General features: G+C 38.0%; 1 pseudogene; it reads right to left on the reverse strand.

Moving 5' to 3' along the window:
* The window catches only part of LOC102170684, a 35,489-nt pseudogene continuing 23,049 nt past the window's right edge, over window positions 1,976-14,415 (reverse strand).

Genomic DNA, 14,415 nt, shown 5'->3' on the forward strand with positions numbered 1-14,415 from the left:
AATTTAGAGAAGCTGTGGAAAAAGTCATTAGCTGCTCCTGCCACAGTAAAATCTAATCAGGAGTGTTTCATGGTCTCTATCTGACCGTGAAGTTTTCCCAAATCCAAACGAATGTTGGAGCCGTTCTATACCCCTGAAACATGATTCTCATTTCCCTCCTAGCCACAATCTGTCTCATTTACCCTCAGGGGTGTCACACAAGTCTACTGTAGTTGGCACGATAAGACAATGTTAACTCTACTTTCAAAACCTACAATTCAGTCCCAACATGCATCATTGCTTCCTCTAGGGCATCCGTCCCCACTTCTCACTTCCTTTCTACAACTTCCTGTGTTGCCAACACCAAAGAAACATTTCCAGACATAGTATCAACATACTGGGCAGTATGCACTTGTTGAGTCGATGATGTTGCTGCCAAAGTAACAATAACAGTAACAGTAACAGTTGTTGTTACACAGCAAGACCATAATTATCATACCAATAAGTGGTTACAGTTACAGGCACCATAAGATAGGGTTTTAGAACCACAAAAGAACAAACATTATATTGAAGAGTTAAACAAGATGAAAGCATACATTGTTCACAAGTTATTACATTAGGTCCATTTCTACATAAAGATTTCCGGAATCATTGGTGAAAAGAAAAACATAAAGAGAGGGTAAACAAGCCAAAATAGAGTAAACAGAGTCATTTTCTGGTTGGAGTTTGCACTGCAGTAGCTGTCAGTCGCACTGGGATCTCCATGTTCCTCTTGCCTCTCCTGCCGGAGGGCGTGGCAGCCCGCGCCCCACCCTCTGCTGAACCGGTGTTGGGTCTAGTTGCAACCACGCGAGACAAAAAATTGCACAAATAGTATACAGTTTCCATATATCTCCTCTCTCTATCAACCCTCTATCCCATAGTTTTGCAGATGGATGCTGGCACTGCTACCAGCTGCAAGTGCTGCTCCCTGGGTCCCGTCAGTCAGTCAGGTTGGCCCCGCCCATGGCTCTCGGCCGTGGCTGTTTCCTGCAGCAGTGGCAGCAAAGGAGTTCCCTTTTTCTTTTGTGGTGAATCAGGTGTCTGGTGGACTGTGACATGGCGAATCTGTCCTGTGGAAAAAATACAAGCACATCCTCGACCTCCAGTTAATGGGTCAGGACCTTTCCATTGTCTGGAGAGGAGGTACTTCTACTTTACCAACGGCTTTACATTTTGTCTTTCTGGACGAATCAGCATTTAATTTATTACAAAGAGAGCATGTTGTAAAATCTGATGGGAGAAAACTACTTAAATTCTCCTTTCTTAATTTTTGAATTAGCAAAGCTTGTGAGGGTAAATGATGTAGAATTTGATCACAATAATTTCCTATAGCAATCTGCCAATCATCATCAAACATCTGAAAAGCATCAAGTTGTTCTCTGTTAAAAGGAATTACAATTTTTGATGGCTCTTTACCAAACAATTTAATAAATCAATATACTTGAATTAATCTTTATAATTAACATATTAATTAATATATATTGCAACAATACAACATGCACACAACTAATACCAACTGACACAAACCAATGCACTGTAATAATGTATGTCACACACACACACAATATAATTATATAGTATATACAACATATATCATCACAGCACACCATTCTTTACCAATTAATATCATCCACGTACACATTATATTACTGCAATACATATATTATATATATAATATAATTATACAGTTTATATCTAATATGCATATATAGTATACATATTAACTTATATACCAATTAAGTATAGATTTATAAACAAAATTAGGTATACCTTCTTTTTTTTTTTTTTTTGCACTGTGTAATTCCTTTATTTTCTGCATATTAGTGCTTTTCCAACACTACAACCATAAAGAACACAATTCCAAGTACTATACTTTTTAGTTTTCGCAGATCACAGTCTACAGACTCATTTACTTATATTAGACAAAATTAACCCATTCAACTTATTGCAGTTTTTAAATGCACATAAAATACAGAAATTGAAAATTGATGCAATTCAACAAAATCTTAAGGATCTTATTTTTTAAATTCTTAGATTGTAATTTTTTTCTGCAGGCTTAATTACTGGTCCTCACGATCACCAATGGTTATGGCCCAGTTTAACTACACCAATTTATCAACCTTTTATATCTTGAAGATAACATAAGCGAAAATTACAATTTTTTACAAAAGGTTTAGAGTTTCCCAAATTTTAAATATTTGTTCTCCCTCCTCCCCCCACCTTAAGACATTTCAAATAAACTAAAAATAACCACATCTCACCTGCAACAGTTTTTAGCAATCATTTGATGTATAAAATTTTAACTATGCCCCAGTTATTTTAAGACACAAAAAAATGGCTGCCTACCAATCTGTCTTGTTTCAAGTTAGAAATACTACATTTAAGAATAAAGTAAAAATAAATAAATAAATAATAAAATAAAAGTTAAAAAAAAAAAAAAAAGAATTAACATGAGGGTTTTAAGTTTCTTCCAGTTTAGGCATTTATACCTTTGCGCTTGTCACTTCAGGATGTTACTGCAACATTGACATTTGTATAACTCATGTTTATGTACCTTATATGCAATGCTTTAAAACTCCAGTAATTTAAAACACTAGTAGGTACACCTTTATTATATTTTATTTATACCCATACCCAATTAGGCAAACTGTAATTAGGCAAATATATTTTTTATGTATTTATAACAATATATAAAATATTGTTAATTGTACCACCCATTGATAAATAAGAAATTGAGAAATCCTTTTTCTGAGCAACTCCTATTTGAGACAGCACGTCCCTCCCCCAGAGGGTAAAGGGAAGCAAAGGAACTACATAGAGTTTGGAAAGTTTCACAGGTATCTTCAAACTGCCAATTTAATATTTTTGAACTTTTAGCTACTGTGGGGGCTTGAGGGCAAATGAAACAAAATTTGACCCCTGAAATCTATCAGAGCAACTCACCAGTCATCACTATTTTGTAAAAGACTTGCAATTGATCCTCATTGAATGGAATTACTATATTTGTTACTTCTTTTCCAAGAAGTTCCACACTTCTTTTTCTTCCTTTTAAAATTAATTGTGTCACCAAGTTGGGATAAGATAAAACTATTTTTCTTGGGGTCACTGGCAGATGGAACCAATGGGCCTTCTTGTCACAAGCATCCTGTTTTGTGGCAAGAATAAACTAATCTCATCTTTTGGTAATATTAATCTTAATTAACTGATCATTTAAAGCCTCATCCACTTTAACAAAAGCCAACTCTGTCTCACTAGTCAACTTTCTTTTAGAACTGGGATTAGGATTGTGTTTTAAGCAATCAAACAAAAGGCTTTAAATCTGCAGTAGTCAGTTTTAAATGTGGGCATATCAAATTAACATCCCCTAATAATTTCTGGAAATCATTTAAAGTTAGTAAACAATCTCTCTGCAGCTTTAAAAGGGCATTATCAGTTTTTAAACTTTTGGCAGATTGAAATATGAGAAACAAGTAAAGAGCTGTTAGACAATATCTTTATAAGCTTTTCCAATTATCCTTCTATAACCCAAATCTGGTCTATAGCTCTTTAGGTGACAAGTAACTATCTAATCTTTGCTCGAATACCTCTAGCAACGGGGAACTCACTACTCACCAAGGTTTTAAACTCTCTCTCACCTTTTCCTCTACAGCATTCCCATCCTGCATACCACTTTCTCTAATCTCACCAGTTCATTTTCAGTAGTATGTGTTGGCCAGGAGCTGGGCCAGTCTTTCCCAGCAATGCAAGAAACATCTGCTCTAGTGTCTAACAGCCATGACATTTTATTTCTTTGAATTAAAGAAATATTTTAAAGGCCCAGAAGCTGTAATTTTCTGCACCCAAAAAGCTAGATCACTAGATTTAAATCCTTTGGGGCCCCTAGCTTGAGAAGTCAAGGTTTTTCCTGTCTGATAATAAGGTAAAAGCAAAAGCTGTGCTATTCCTTAACCTTTATTAATTTGCACAGTTTTAGCATGCAGCAACATCAAAACTTTAATTTCATCAGTATAATCAGAATCTACTACACCAGACACCACCGAAATTCTTTGAAAAAAAAAGCAAGCTACGCCCTAGCACAAGTCTTACAATGTCCTCAGGCAGGGGGTCAGCCACTCCCATTGGAATCAGAGTAACCGGCACATCAGGGGTTAATATTGTTGCCTTAGTGGAGCTGAGGTCTAGTCCTGAGCTACCTGGGGTTAACTGGCACTGCTTGTCGTCTCTGTTTAGCAGAACATTGCCAGCAAAAATGTTCCATTTGGCCTCAAGAGAAACATTTTTTATTTATAAAATCCTTATTATTATGATTATTTTTCTTTCTTTTTCTCTTTTTCTCTTCTTTTTCTCTTTCTCTCTCTCTCTCTTTTTTTTTTTTTGTTTGGGTGAGGCCCTCCTGAGGGGATTTTTTAAAAGCTCATTTTTAAAATGAGCAGGCTCTGTTTTAAAAGCTCATTTAAAAAAAAAAAATTCTGCTTATCTTTTTCAACTTTAAGCAATGTTCTTGGAGGTTTTAGAGGCAAAAAGGGGAATTCTTAAACCCTGGGGGGTGCAGTCAGAGGTGGCGGTCAGTCGTCTTAAATCAGAAAATGTTGGATAAATTTTTTAAGGTTTGTGTAGAGGGGGAGGGAGCTCGACAGGGCTCCCGGCTTCAGTGTCCTGTAAGCACTCTTCTACCTTGGGAGGAAGTCTCACTCCTTTTCTTTGTCAATGGCAGAAAATATGATCTGCGTAGAATGTGGAGACCCACTACCATCCACCGCTATAGCCTCTCCCATAGGCTGTCTAACAGCCTCATGACAGGGGTCCAGAACATTTTTAATCATATTCCACAGAGCAAAAGCATCTACAGAAACATTTTTTGGCTCATGTAAAGTATAAGAAGTTTTTAGCTGCTTTTCCACCTTCAGCCAAGTATCCAAAATAACAGTGTCTTTTTCTGGAAACTAACGACATTGCTGTTATACAAATTTTAAAAGAAATTGAAAACTAGCCTTTTTATCTTTATCTTTTGTTTAAGAGTTGCAAAATTACTTCTATAAAGAGTTGTCATTCTTTTGACTCATTGTTACCCATGTCAGAAAATTAAGTCTTATAGAAAAGTCTGCCTTGTCAAGGTTTTACCTTAGCCAAGGGGGGTTTTCTTTTAAACCCATAAAAGTCTGCCTTGTCAAGGTTTTCACCCTTGCCAAGGGGGGTTTCTTTCAACCTGTCCACCCTTCTCTAAGAGGGGGTTTCTTTCAACTCGTTGGTTTCTTTCGACCATTCAACTGGGTTTCTTTCAACCCGAAATTCCCCACCCCTCTTTCCCTACCTATCTTATGCTGGGGGGTCTGAGACACCCTGAGTGGGGTCCTAGCCATCCCAAAAACTGCACACTGGGGGAGACCTACCTTCAAATAGCCTGTTCCAGACACCACTTGCTGGGGTCCAGCCTTGGTGGATCCAGGGTAACTTGAAGTGGGGACAGCATGGCGAGGAAAAACTTATTTATTTAGAAATATAAAAGAAATTAGGAAGAAATAGTATAGTAGGAAAATTTAGTGAAGAAAAGAGGCTGAATAACTTGGTTTACATGGAAAACCAATAAAGTTCCAAAATAAGGAACTTGCACCATCTACATTAGGCCACCAGCGTCCTCTTGAATAGCGGGGGGTGCCCACCTTGGACTCCCTCTCACGTGGATCTTAAAATCCAGGGCAAGTAAGTATACATGGCGAGCCTCCATGCCCCTGATGGGAATTCAGCCAGAAAACAGAGTAAAGACACAGAGGAAACCAGTCCAGTGACTGGCCCGTCCTCTATTGTTGTAAAGGCTTTTTATACCTTTTTTTGTACGTAGTGATCAATGGATACTACAAAATTATGCAGCGTCAGCAGCCCTGACTCTTATCGAGACCAGGCTTTCTCTCTGCATACCTAGTTGTATACATAAGTCTTAGGTGATTTACATCATCTTCTCGCCAGAAGGCCAATTAACATTTTATGACCCTTTTCTGATAAGGGTTTGTCAACCAGAAGATTTATTTGTGTTGTTCTTCCCAAAGTCTGTTGCCACTCTCAGAAAGCACTAAATAAAGTTACATTCTTACATAGCAAGGATACAACAACTTATAACAAGTAAAAGGAGTACAGTGATTTATAAAGAGTAAAGCAATTAACTCAAAAGTCTAGTGTTGCTCACATCAAAACTTCTATATTCCTTTTTTTTAAGTATTATATTCCTATTTCTGCATTCTGATTACATTGATTGATATCCTCCCAGGTGCCTAAAAGATAAAGAATATGGAGGCCTGGCAGCAGTCATCGAGTCAACATTGAAAACCGTCACCAGTATAATTTTTAGCTCTTTAGAAAAGGTTCTGTATCTTTAAGATGCTTTAAGCTTTGTGCCTCTTGTGGCTGGGGGGCTGTAAGCAATTCACAAATTGTAAAAAGTCCGGGGGAGCCTGTCAGGCAAATTAGAGAACCATCAAAGGGGTTTTAGCTGAAACATTCCCTTCTTATGCACGGGACTGTTAACTGGAGCCCTAAGTTAATTCCTTTTAGAGACAGAAGAGTGGAAAACACTGAACAATAAAATCAGGCCAACTCTGGTTTTTGGGGTAGAATTTCAGGAAAACTCAGGGGGACCTCTGAAGACAGATCATGCCTTTGCGTTTTGTCTGGCTTCCTTCCTCATGACGTTTGCCATGGGTGGAATTCCTCATGCTGGCTCCCGGCAGTATAGTACATGCCATAGAATATTAAAAAAAAAAAAAAAAGTTAAAACATCAGTCTGTGTAAACACATGAGAAGTATCTAGTAATTAAAATAGTACATAAATGAAAATATGAATCAATATGATGTGGCAAAATTAGAACACTCAGGAAAGTTTTCAACAAAAAGGACATGCCATATATAAATTCTTGATACATATGAGCACGCTGTATTTGGAAGGTGTAACGTTTCTAAAATCTGGGGTTCATAACCAATGCTTATTATTGAATTACATATTTAGTGAGATAACTTCTTTTCTCTTGTATGATGCAACATAATTTTACAGAGACAAAAACCACAATGTGTGTGTTTTTCTGTGTGTGAAATATGAACATTAAGCATCATCTTTTAAGTCCCCCCCCTCCGCCCCAGGGCTTGTTTCACATCCTTGTTTCTTAGGCTGTAAACCAGAGGGTTTAACACTGGAATCACTAGAGTATAAAACAGCTAAGTCATTTTGTCTTGATCTAGAGAGTAGGATGAACTTGGCCTGAAATACATAAGGAGAATGTATCTCACTGAAGTTAGGTGAGAAGTGCAGGTAAATAATTATTTGAACCTCCCCTCTACAGAGCGGATCTTCAAGACTGAAAGGATGATATAAAAATAAGAGACAAGAACTCCTGAAATGGTACTCGGTTCAATGAAACCAAAAACAAGGAATAATGCCAACTCATTGACCTGTATATCAGAGCAGGAAAGGAGGAAATGTGGAGGCAAATCACAGAAGAAATGGTTAATCTCATTTGATGCACAGAAACATAAGTGGAATGCTAATGTTGTGTGTATCAGAGCATCTGTCATCCCCACCAGGTAAATCCCAGCCACAAGCAGGGAGCACACCCTATTGGACATGCTGACTGCATAGAGCAAGGGGCTACTGATGGCCTGTATTGGTCACAGGCCATCACTGCCAGCAGGAGATACTCAGAATCTGCAAAGATACAGAAGACCAAGAATTGTAGAGCACAACCATAGAAAGAGACTAACTTGTTCTTGGCAAATATGTCCACCAGCATCTTAGGGCCAATGGCTGTGGAATAGCAGAGGTCACAGAAGGAGAAGTGGCTGAGGAAAAAGTACATGGGTGTGTGCAGCTGGGGATCCATCCTAATCAGGGCTATCATTGCAAGATTTGCCAGAAGATTGATGAGATAAACAAGGAGAACCATCATAAATAGAGTCACTTTGTCCTCGGTGTTCTCAGTAATTCCCAAGAAAATGAATTCAGTCATGGAGGTGTAACTGTCTCAGTCCAACCTTCTTTGTTCTTGTTTATACTCTTAGGGAAAAAAAAAAAAAAAAAATATATATATATATATATATATATATATATATATATACACATATAACAAAGATACATGGATAGGTAATATTTCTTCACATCTTCAAAATATCATAAAGCAGAACACATTTCTTTCTATAAATGTGTTTTTGTATTCAGAAAAGCATCCAGTCATGTGCCCATTATTTAAGGGGCTATCTATTGGGGCTTCTTTGTTGGTTCAGACAAAAAAGAATCTGCCTGCAACATGGGAGACCCAGGTTTGATCCAAAAGTCGGGAAGCTCCCTTGGAGAAGGGAATGACACTCACTCCAGTGTTCTTGCCTAAAGAATTCCATGGACAAAGGAGGCTGGTGGGCTACAGTTCTTGGGGTCACAGAGTCCAGCATGACTGAGTGACTAACACTTCTTCAGCTATCTATTACCCAATAACAAAAATCAACTAGAATAGACTGTTGAGAAACTGAACCAAATCTATTATGTCATTTATGAGCCATGTTACTTCCTACAAGGTCATGTTAGAGTCTGATTTTTTTTAATCTCAATTGATAGATTTGAATTAATTTACTTCTCTTTTCCTCTTCAAAATAATATGAACAAGATTCTAATTTATTAGAGATGTTGAGCTGTAAGACAAGGCTAATGAGTCTCTATACTTGAAAATGTTTACATGGAAACAAAATGGGATTGCAGTTATAATGCTTCTCACTACATGATTGGTTTAAGAATATTTGTATTAATTCCTGGAATAATGACCATGCCACTGACTAATAATGATCACTATTTTTGTCACTGGTTTTATGTTATGTTTAATAGTGAGACATCTGAGTATTATCAACCTTTATTCCTGGTAATTTATTATTGATTTGTCACAATACTCGTTACCCCTTTGCAGAGATAGTTGTCAAAAATCAAGTCACTTGATGAGTGAAAGAAAAGATCTAAAAGGAATTGAAAACAATAGAACACATTTGCATCTGTTTGGATTTTAAATGGGCTCTAATATTATAAAATGGAAATGAGATCAGAGACAATAAATTCTTCTGACAGAGACACATACCCTCTCTTATGTATGTGTCTTTGTGTGTGTGTTGTGTCTTGTTTGATATTTTTTAATTGGAGTAAAATTGCTTTACAGTGTTGTGTTGGTTTCTGCCATACAGCAAAGCGACTCAGCCATAATTATAAATATATTACCTCCCTCTTGACTTGCATATGTGTTTGATATATATGAGAATAAAATACATTTAATGAACTTCTTCCTTAAGTCTTAATAGATACGACATTTTTTTCACATGAGTATTAATTTGCAAGTTTTTATTTTTACTGTGGTAGTTGTATTATTTTTTAAACAAAATGAAACTAACCTTCAATACATGTATACATTTATCCAATGATAAAAGTAGTAAAAGATTTTTGTGAGCCAACAAAAAAATAAAATCATTAAGAAGTTATACTGTGGTTATTAACAAGTTCAGGAAGATGGTTCCCAATCAGAGAAATCAATATCATTTCTGGCAAATAAATGCAGAGTTAATTTAATTGTGTAAGTAGTCATAAATGTTTCACTTACAAATACATTTATTTTTTTTCTCAAAATGTTATTTCCTCTTATATTCTTTAAGATAGGACCTGGAAACCTACCTGAAATGAGCAGGTCTTGAGTAGCTAAACGATAATAAGCAGATGGTCTTTTATTTTACCAGGTATATCGGGACTTAAATCCCTGAGTTACTGCCCTTAGGTTTGCTGTTAGCAAACATTTCATTAATTGTGTTTCTGCTTCTGTGTATTCCCCCTGTGAATTCAGAAACAACTTTGCAAAGGCTGAGTTTTGAAGCTTCACTGTTGCTGCCAAATTGATTTATGTTAGAAGAAAATAACAATTTGTTTATATGGAGTGCTTCACAGTTACCCTGAAACTATCCCCTCCTTATCCAGTCAAAGAGGAAACCTAATGAAACTCAGCAAGATCCTCCATCCATCATTTTAACCCCCTTGGATTTGTCATTATGTCTTTGAAACAGTCTCCTTCACTACATTATTTAGGAATATTGCTACACTTTGACCATATTTTCTTTTTTTATTGAAATACGAGGCATATACCATACAATTTATCTTTCTTATGTAAGTATACAGTTCTTGTTTTTGCTGTTTTTTATTATACTTTCAAGATTGTTCAATTATCTCCAGTGTCTATATCCAGAATATTTTCATCATTTCAGTAAGTAACCCCCACCTGCTAACCAACAGTTTTCCTTCCTTAGCCCATAGCAACCACAAATTCTATGTGGTTTCCTATTATGGATGTCTCATACAAACAGAATTATGTGATACTTTTTTTAAAAAATATGTTTTGTTCATTTGTTTATTTTATTTTCCTGTCAGCCATCTTTCCTTGAAGAAAAATTTGCATCCATGTTGCTCCACTTATCAGTGTTTTGTTTCTTCATTTTAGGAGAGTAATATTTAATTTTAAAGATATAATGCACTTTGTAGATCCCCTCTTCAGTTAAATGATTATCAGGTTTTTTTTTCTACTTTTCATCTATTATGAATAATGATGCTATAACAGTAGTAACAATGCTACCTTTCAAGGTAGCTTTCATCACTACACATTGTTTGATTCTCATCCTACCACATTTCTTACAGGCATTTCATTGATGTTATGACTCCCTCACATTTCCTAAATAATGTACTTTTTCTTTCTGAATTATATTTTATTTAGATAAGAATATTTATATTACATTTAAGACCTCAGGAATAAAATCAATATTTTTTTATTTCCTAAAATTTCTCTCTAAATATTTATTTACTACTAAGTATAGTACTAATATTTCTGTTGATTAAAGTGGAGCTTGAGGAACAAAAATAAGAATGTAACAGTGTTCAGAATTTTCTACTGATAAAGTTCATATATGCAAAGATGACTCATTTAAACAATTTTACAAAGATGATTTTTTAAATAAACAGAGCTCATAATTTTTTTTTAAAATGTTTTTTCCTATTATCCACATTCATTTTATGAAACAGAAGTACCAATATTACATCCTCCTAAATTCTCCCTTCGAGACAGCAACAGAACTCTTTCAGTCAGTCAGTTCAGTCACTCAATCGTGTCTGACTCTATGCTACCCCATGGACTGCAGCATGCCAAGCTTCCCTGTCCATCACTAACTCTGGGAGCTTGCTCAAGCTCATGTCCATTGAGTCAGTGACTTTGGTGCTCAAGAAAATAAAGTCTGTCATTGTTTCCATTGATTTCCCATCTATTTGCCATGAAGTGATGGAACCTGATGATGCCATCTACTCAATGAACATGAGTTTGAGTAAGCTCTGGGAGTTGGTGATGGGCAGGGAAGCCTGGCATCCTGCAGTCCATGGGCCTGCAAAGAGTCGGACATGATTAAGCATTTGAACTGAACTGAACTGACTTGGTGATGCCATCCAACCATCTCATTCTCATCCTCTTCTCCTCCTGCTTTCAATCATTCCCAGCATCAAAGTCTTTTCCAATGACAATCATAGTCATTGGACACTCATTTTCCAGTGAGTCATAGTCCTGGTATCATTGGAAGTAGCCCAATCATACCAGATACAAAGATCTTAGAGTAAACTTTGAGTATGAGTCCCATGGACTGCAATGAGAGCAAAGCAGTCAATCCTAAAGAAAATCAGTCCTGAATATTCATTAGAAGGACTGATGCTGAATCTGAAACTCCAATACTTTGGCCACCTGATGCAAATAACTGACTCTATAGAAAAGACCCTGATGCTGGGAAACATTGAATGCAGGATGAGAAGGGGATGACAGAGGATGAGACGGTTGTATGACAGCCTAATGGACATGAGTAAGCTCTGGGAGATAACGAAGGACAAAGAGGCCTGGCATGCTGCAGTCCATTATGTTGCAATGGGTTGGACATGGCTAAGTGACTTAACAACAATAAATCCTCCATTATAAATATGTACTGCATCTTCTTTATTCATTCATCTGTTAACAGACATTTAGGTTACTTCTATGTCTTGGCTATTGTAAACAGCACTGCAGTGAACATTGGGGTAGACATATCGTTTCAAACTACAGTTTTCTCTGAATATAGTCCCTGGATTGGGATGGTTAGATCATATGCTAGCTACATTTTTTTAAGTTTTTAAGGGACCTTCATACTGTTCTCCTTTGTGGTTGTACCAATTTACATTTCCACAACAGTGTGGGAGGTTTTTCTGTTCTCCACATCCTCTCGTGATCATCCTCCTGAGAAATCTGTAGTCAGGTCAGGAAGCAACTGGACATGGAACAATAGACTGGTTCCAAATAGGAAAAGGAGTACATCGAGGTTGTATACTGTTACCCTGCTTATTTAACTTATATGCAGAGTACCTCATGAGAAACTCTGGGCTGGAAGAAGCACAAGCTGGAATCAAGATTGCTGGAAGAAATATCAATAACCTCAAATATGCAGATGACACCACCCTTATGGCAGAAAGTGAAGAGGGACTAAAATGCCTCCTGATGAAAGTGAAAGTGGAGAGTGAAAAAGTTGACTTAAAGCTCAACATTCAGAAAACGAAGATCTTGGCTTCTGGTCCCATCACTTCATGGGAAATAGGTGGGGAAAGAGTGGAAACATTGTCAGACTTTATTTTTTGGGGCTTCAAAATCACTGCAGATGATGATGGTAGCCATGAAATTAAAAGACACTTACTCCTTGGAAGAAAAGTTATGACCAACCTAGATAGCATATTGAAAAGCAGAGACATTACTTTGCCAACTAAGCTCCGTCTAGTCAAGGCGATGGTTTTTCCAGTGGTCATGTATGGATGTGAGAGTTGGACTATGAAGAAAGCTGAGTGCCAAAGAATTGATGCTTGTGAACTGTGGTGTTGGAGAAGACTCTTGAAAGCCACTTGGACTGCAGGGAGATCCAACCAGTCCATTCTGAAGGAGATCAGCTCTGGGTGTTCTATGGAGGTAATAATACTGAAGCTGAAACTCCAGTACTTTTGCCACCTCATGTGAAGATTAGACTCGTTGAAAAAGTCTCTGATGCTGAGGGGGGTTGGGGGTAGGAAGAGAAGGAGATGATAGAGGATGAGATGACTGGATGGTATCACTGACTCGACAGATGTAAGTCTGAGTGAATTCAAGGAGATGGTGATGAACAGGGAGGCCTGGTTTGCTGGGATTCACGGGATCACAAAGAGTTGGACACGACTGAGCAACTGAACTGAACTGAACGGAACCTTTCACTCGTACAGCAAATCACTCACTCTTGTATTATGTGCTCCTCAGTCTCACCCTAGGGAGCCCTCTTATTCCCATATTCCCAACACATCAGGCTTGAAGGCACATCCCAGGACAGGACTGGCAAACTGACTTCACTCACATGCCTCCAACATAAAAAATAAAACTCATACTCACTCTAGTAGAGAGCATTGGACTTTACTGCCATCCCAGTCATATCCACAGCTGGGTGTTGTTTTTTCTTTGGCTCCATTTCTTCATTCTTTCTGGAGTTATTTCTCCACTGTTCTCCAGTAGCATATCAGGCACCTACCGACCTGGGGAGTTCATCTTTCAGTCCTATCTTTTTCCCTTTTCATACTGTTCATGGGATTCTCAAGGCAAGAACAATGAAATGGTTTGCCATTCCCTTCTCCAGTGGACCATAATTTGTCAGAACTCTCCACCATGACCCATCCATCTTGGGTGGCTCTACATGGCATGGCTCATAGTTTCATTGAGTTAGAAAAGTCTATGGTCCATATGATCAGATAGGTTAGTTTCCTGTGATTGTGGTTTTCAATCTGCCTGCCCTCTCATGGAGAAGGATAAGAGGCTTACTGAAGTTCCCTGATGGGAGAGACTGAGTGATGGGGAAAGTGGGTCTTTTTATGATGGGTGGAGTAATGCTCAGTAAATTTTTAGTATATGTGCTGCAGAAACGAGCACTCTCAGTAAATTTTTAATCCTATTTTCTGTTGAAGGGTGGGGCTGTGTTCTGCCCCTGTTATTTAGCTGGGGCCAAATGTTCGAGGTCACTGGCGGCCAGGAGGAGACACCCCACGTCCGAGGTCAGGGGCAGCAGCCGAGAGGAGCTACCCTGCATCCGAGGCCAGGGGCGGCAGCCGAGGTGAGCTACCCCACGTCCGAGGTCAGGGGCAGCCAGGAGAAGCTACCTCGCACCCGACGCCAGGGGCAGCGGCCCAGAGGAGCACCCGAGAAGCGATGGCTGTGCAGGCATAGGAGGGCCTGGAGGAGCTATCACAAGTTGAACACAGGAAGGGCGGTGGTAAGGAGAAACCCCTCGTCCAAGGTAAGGAGCAGCGGGTGTGCTTTGCTGGAGCAG

This window comes from Capra hircus, chromosome 12 (genome assembly GCF_001704415.2).
Source record: "Capra hircus breed San Clemente chromosome 12, ASM170441v1, whole genome shotgun sequence".
Taxonomy (NCBI): Eukaryota; Metazoa; Chordata; class Mammalia; order Artiodactyla; family Bovidae; genus Capra; species Capra hircus.